This window comes from Egretta garzetta, unplaced genomic scaffold (genome assembly GCF_000687185.1).
Source record: "Egretta garzetta isolate BGI_Z169 unplaced genomic scaffold, ASM68718v1 scaffold45, whole genome shotgun sequence".
Lineage (NCBI taxonomy): Eukaryota > Metazoa > Chordata > Aves > Pelecaniformes > Ardeidae > Egretta > Egretta garzetta.
The window spans coordinates 1848124-1855321 of record NW_009260028.1 but is presented as its reverse complement, the minus strand read 5'-3'; positions in this window follow the sequence as shown (position 1 = coordinate 1855321).

Here is a 7198-nt window from a genome sequence, read left to right as displayed (position 1 = left end):
GACCTGGGGGTACTGGTTGACAGCCGGCTGAATATGAGCCAGCAGTGTGCCCAGGTGGCCAAGAAGGCCAATGGCATCCTGGCCTGTATCAGGAATAGTGTGACCAGCAGGACAAGGGAAGTCATTGTGCCCCTGTACTCGGTGCTGGTGAGGCCGCACCTCAAATACTGTGTTCAGTTTTGGGCCCCTCACTACAAGAAGGATGTTGCATTGCTGGAGCATGTCCAGAGGAGAGCAACCAAGCTGGTGAGGGGTCTGGAGCACAAGTCATACGAGGAACGGCTGAGGGAACTGGGGTTGTTTAGTCTGGAGAAGAGGAGGCTGAGGGGAGACCTGATCGCCCTCTACAGCTACCTGAAAGGAGGCTGTAGGGAGGTGGGGGTCGGCCTCTTCTCCCTGGTAACAGATGATAGGACGAGGGGGAATGGTTTGAAGCTGCACCAGGGCAGGTTTAGGTTAGATATTAGGAAAAACTTCTTCACTGAAAGGGTTGTCAGGCTCTGGAATGGGCTGCCCAGGGAGGTGGTAGAGTCCCCATCCTCGGAGGTATTTAAAAGAAGGATAGATGAGGTGCTTAGTGACATGGTTTAGTGGTCGGGTGGCAGGGTTAGGTTAAAGGTTGGACTCGATGATCTTAAAGGTCTTTTCCAACCAAAGCAATTCTATGATTCTATGATTCTATGGTTCCACATACCACCACTACCCCCACCACCCCATAAAAAAAAAAAAAAACAGACTAGCATATCCTGAAAGATTTTGGGACTACACATGTTTTTGATCATTGTATTGACTTCCCATAATTTCTTGTGGTCAGGATATGAATTTAGAAGTTTCAGAACTGCTAGCATTAGATCAAAGATGTTTGATTTAACTCGAAGGCTTCTCTTTTGCTATGTTATTCAGAATTGAACATCCCCTCAGAACTTGTTTCAAGGCTGAAGGGAAGCCAGCACTGCTCACATTTGGCCAAATCCCTCTGCACCTTCCCTAGACCCAGCAGCCAGGCCAAGAATGACCAGTCCCTCCAATACCCAGTTCCGCTCCCTGATAGTGACTTTTCCTCCAGCATCACACCTAGGGGAAGATTTGCATTATTTCCAGGGGCATTGGACAGGTCTCTCTGCTCCATTTGGTCCTTTTGTGTGAAGTCTCATATGCAGTGGTCCTTAAAAAAAAGTGTGAGGAGGGGCAAAGAAGTCTTTTAATTAAATCAGATAACCTTGAATTTAAAAAAAAATAAAATAAAAACCGGTAGTACATTTTTAAATACATAACCACTGATAAAAAATGAAATGGTCCTACAGTGAAAAAAAACATGCTCAACTGAAAAAAATACACTCACATTTCATTAGCATATTATATTGTTATTCAAATACAATTTTGAATTAAAGAACAAAGCTTTTATTGAATCACTTTCATAACATTCATTATCCACTGTCTAAACTCAACTCCCATTATAACCTGAACATTAGAATTTGATGTTTTTATTGATATGATTAGATTTTGTAGTAAGAAAATGTCACATTTTCATAAACAGTTAATGTCTCTAAAACCATTAAGAAGCCTCTCAAAATTCCATTTTGCAGGACATATCTCTAGTTTGTAATCTGAAGAAGACTACTTTCTTGATAGCATTTCATTTTTAGTAAAGGGGAAGAATGAAAAAATATTCAGCCGCTGTTGTGAAAATCTCCTATCACAGCTGAGAAACAGCCAGGGCACTATTCTCTAAACAGCACGTTACTGTTTTGGCATTTTAAAGGTTTTTTAAAAAACACCACTGAAAAATTTGTATTGAGGAAGGAAATACAACATATGAATAATAATGAAATATGTATATTTGAGATATGAATTTAGGATAAAATTATTTATTTACAAATAGGAAGACCATGATGTAAAGTTCAGTTCCTTAATTCTGAATTGGTAGATGGTTCATTTTACACTTTACAATTATTATTAAAATATTTTTGAGCTATTTACTTATTCTGATTCTCAAATTCAGTGCACACATAATAATGTCTACATGCAAATCTGTAAAAGCATTCTTACCTTGAAAATTATCTCAAGGTAATGATTCAATATGACAAAAATATTCATTATTTGGACTTACTGTATTCTTATGTTTTCTATATTCTTTGAAACATTGCATTACTTTGCAGCATTATTTTAAATGCACAGGTTTGCGGTTTGGTATTCAAGGCGGTATTCAAAACAGCGAATGTATAAGTGTAAAACAATCTGTCTGATTACACCAGCTCTTGATGAGATTAATGTTATTATTTGTGGCCTGGCAGCTTTATTCAGGCATTCAAATTCACCTACTTAAGAGACAAATCACAGATGATAAAAATATGGTATGCACAAAGCTGAGGGGAACATCCATTCCAGTGAGACAGACAGCTCTTGATTCTGAAAGAGCAGGACTTGAAGTCTGGCAGGGTCCCAGAGAGAGAATATAGTCTGAACAGTGACGAAGTGAAAACTGAAAACTTATTCAGCCTTCAATGCTCTTTAAATATACTCACTATGTTATCTGTTTGTTTTACTGACAGAACAAAGTTGTCTCTGGATTGTATTGCATTTTGTGCAATTTCAGGGGTTTTGTTTACAAATTTACAGTTAGGTGTACCTATGAAATCTTACCAAAGCAAGATGATCATGCAAAAGTCAGAGGAGATAATTTGAAGGCAATTTTATCATACAGGTATAAATGAGGCCAGAACTTTTGCTGAATCTTCTTACTTTGGCAGTGATTTCTTTAAGGAAAATCTTGTTTGATTTTCAAATTTTAAGGTTGAATTTGTAGGGTGAGCGGAAGGAAAAACACATTCCCAATCAACTGACATCTACAACATTATGTTGAATGTTGATCTAACCTTAATAAGTTGGTAAAACTTTTCTTCAGGAGGTGTAGTGTATTTCAAGAAATCAGAGTGAAATTTGGCTGCTTTTTAGATTCATTAACCAGAATGCACAATACATAATTTTCTGTTGCAGCCGGCTTTCTTCACCTGCCTGCGGCAACAACTCCCATTTGAGGTGAGATGGCACGAGAGCCTCACATCCCCCGCCCCCGGGCCACTGAGACACAGACACCAATATGAGGATATCACAAATGGCATTTATTAACTCTCTTTCACTGCTTTTATATGCAAACTACTTCATTCCCGCCTTTGCAGTTACATCATAAGCTCTATCACGAGGGGGCCAGTCCCTATCCTTTCCGTACATCGCGAGATCTTCCAGTCGCCAATCCCTACAATTTTCTAATGTTACATTACCAGTTTCAGAACATTACCTTGAACCAGTTTCAAATGACCAGTCAATACTTGTTGCCTCTTCTACATGGGATCTGTCTCCATCTTTCCACTCTGAGTTTTCCAGTTTACTTAGGGTAAAAAAAGATTCATAGATAATATTGTCTATGGAGTAGGCTTTCTAAACATTTATGAAGCCACCTAATAAAAATTTAATGTTGTTCTTTTAATCTTCCTTATTAGAATATATCATGAGACAAAAGCCTTAAAGATCTAATGTTCCTCCCTGCTCACATTTCTGTTCACAGTCATAGAAGGAAGTTAGGTTGATTTGATATAATTTTTTCTTGACAAACCCAAGGCATCTGTTATTCATCTTCTCATCTCCTAGATGTTCACAGACAGTTTGTTTTTTTCTGTGTTTTTGAAAGAGCTACATTACTGAACAATAATCACCTGTTCTCTTCTCCCATTTTTTTAAGGTATGACATAGGTATGCTTTTCTGTAACATTGTGGAATGCCATTATGCTGCTTATGATTTTAAAAGGCTGTGTCAATATCAACAAATAGACAATGCCCTACATTATCAATATGAGATAATGCAGTGTAATAGAATTGAATCTGTAGAAGAAGCAATTGAATCTGATGAACTAACACCAACAACATATACATTACAAGTCTTGGCAGGATTTGAACTGTTTTCTTGTCCTGTAATCTGAATGTCCAGGAGGACATCAGGTGCATGTTTGGAGTGCACATTTCAGTTTACTTCTGTTTGAAAGGAATCCACTTCACGTGCTCTAAGATCTTTACACTCTCTCAGCCAAAGTGCAGTTCATGGATGACCGGGACATTCAGTTCAGAAGTTCATTCTTCATCTGAACTATGGTACTAATGTAGATGTAACCACATGCTAAATGTCCTCTTTATCCTAGGCCATTTATTATTTGTCATTGTCTGCTTTCCTTGATGTAAATAACCTTTTCTAGTTAAAGTTGTGTTTAGTATTTCTATAAATAAAAGTTTTATAGATTCAGTAAGTTCTAAAAACCTAATAAATTACATTCCTTACATGTAGTTACACTTAGATGCAGCAAAATGTAGCAGTGCAATATAAGGAAGCGGGTAAGTATTCTGCAATTTAGATGCATATTTAGTTACTAAGAAATAAAAATGAAAAATAACTTATTAACTGACATTTGTGCCCTACCTAAACAGGCCAAACACACCTCTAAGTATTTTGATTGCTGACTGCACTTTTGTGATTATATTCTTTTTTACTGAGAACATCCCAGAATTCAAACCTAACTCATGCGCAGCTGCTGAGCTTCTTCGGCATCGCTAATGTGCTGTGTATCTCTCTCAAAGATAAGTAGCACATGAAGTTCATATTGTTCCTGCTCTGCATTTTCATTTTCTGCCCTGTTAGTCACTGATCCCAAAACAGCTTCAGAAATCACTAGATTTGCAGACAAAGTGATGCAACTCAAAAACTACTTTCTTCAAAGGAAAAGTTTGATTGTTGTAATGACACATAACGATATCTATTTCTCTGTGTTTTGTTAACAGAACCAGAACAAATGGTGCCAATCAAACTCTCTTTCTTAGAAAATATCCTCAACTAAACAGGGCAGTACAGAACAGAGTATGTTCTTCTTTTACAATCAAGTATCTATTATGAATGAATCCGGAAGCAATAAGCATAGTTTAGGGATTAATCACTCCTTATTAGCCAATATTATAGTTAACATCCAGGACCGGCACAGTAGTTGGCAGTTTTTTCCTTGCTGAACAAAAGAATGGACTCAGTGTAAATAATAGCTTCTTAGCAAGACGTCCCCACAGAACAGTTTATACTAGTATTGTATTTGCAGTTTCCTTTCATTGGAAGTGCAATGCAATCTAGCATTAAAATGGATTTGGTGAAACTACAACTCTAAAAAAGATCCAAATTTCTTATCAAGATCTATGAAAAATCTCTAGTATTTTTAAGTCATGAGCCTTTTAACTGACTTCCTATGCATCTTTTAGTCATCTTTGTCCTGATAAGAAGCAATTTCTAAACACACTGAACAGGTAGCTATTTGAAAAAAAGATTCTGCTTTGTGAGACTACTGTCCTTGAAGAAATGGAATAGAAGCTGAATCAAGAATACACTAAATCCCGATAAAGCGGAAAACAAACATATTCATTCTGTTATCATTCCTTTCCTATCAAACTATAAAAACATACTATATATGTGGTATGCATGCCTGTGAGATCAGGTGCATACGCAGTTATTTTGAAAGTCACCTCAAAATAAAAACATATATTTGGTCTTTGAAGACTTCCAAAGTTTTGCAATAATATCTGAATATCTGTTAGGGTTATATTTTAACTCTGGGAGCAATCTAAATCCAGGTAGTACACTTTTAAATTCTTGAGTGTAAGCACAGGAAGCAAAGACAAAATGTTCAACAACTCCTACTTTCTGCACTAGGTGCTTCTTGAGAAGTTGGAGAAGGATCTTTAGGAGAATAAACACTGCCTATAGACCAAGCATGAGCATACATCTCTTTCTATTTGTTAGGTTATATATCAGAAATGTATTTTGAGATTCTTGATATGTAAATTCTTCAAAGTGCAAGTCAGAGTGGAATAGGCAGTTAAGGAACAGGCAGTTGCTTTGATTCCAGATTCTCAGTGTTCAAAATCTCTGAATCCTGACTCTGGCAGTTAAGTGGCTAATCTGTGTGATACACCAGGTGAAAACCATTGTTTCCCTTCATGTTAGTTTTTCTTCTTAGAAATGCTACTTTTTTGCCTGTAGACTTTTTTCAGGATGTTTGAATATATATTTCCTTCCACTAAAGCAGAGACAGTGACGTATTTCCAAATGTGGACAAAAACTCTCAATCACTGTAGATGCTCATTGATATCCTAAGTTTTGGAGCCTATTCATGTTCCACTAACCATTCGGTTAATGCCATTATATAAGTTATTAAAGTGTCAGAATGAGTGCCACTATTTTCAAAACTACTACAGCACAAAGAGTGGCAAACCCACATGAAAATGTATGGCTAGATATTATTTAAATGATTGCCAGTAGTTAATATTTTCATTTTCAGTGAGTTTTCATCATTGTCTTTTTTTTTAAGATACATTTGAAAATCTCACAGAAGGATTACCAGTCTTCACCAATTTAAATTTTGAGTAATCTTCCAAGTTCTACAGTACTAATAATGAATTTAATTTGAGAAGATATAGAAACATAAAAACCATATCTCCTACTACCAAATATGGCTTGGGCTGCTATAGTCAAAGATGACATAATCTAGTAACAACCATGAAAAGTCTAGTTGCCCTCCAGCTACATACTAGCTAGTGGGTTATAAAGAATTTAGCTCTGTGAATACTGAACACCAGAAAAAAAGTTTGATTTAGAAATGAATGCATATAAAAGCAGAAAAAAAATCAAAAAAGACTACTGTGAAATAAAATTTTAACTTGTGGAGCCTATTTTAAATATTACAAAGCTTCTCCTTGGAATTTTTCCTTATTTTGACAGAAGCTCAGTTATAGATTTGGTTGAGTTACTGAGATGATGAAATTAACACACAAAAAAGTAGCTATTTCAAATCAGGACAAAGATAAATCATTAACATTTTACTATGTTCTTGCTCTAGGGGTGGTTTGCTGCATAAAAAGAAACACCTGATACTGGTGAGTGCCAGAAGGTGGCCAGCTTCTGATAAATTATACAATTCATAATTTTTCTCAATTGCAGAATCATAGAATCATAGAATCATAGAATGCTTTGGGTTGGAAGGGACCCCTAGAGGTCATCTAGTCCAACACCCCTGCAGTGAGCAGGGACACTGCTAACTAGATCAGGTTGCTCAGAGCCCCATCCAACCTGGCCTTGAATGTTTCCAGGGATGGGGCCTCCACTACCTCTCTG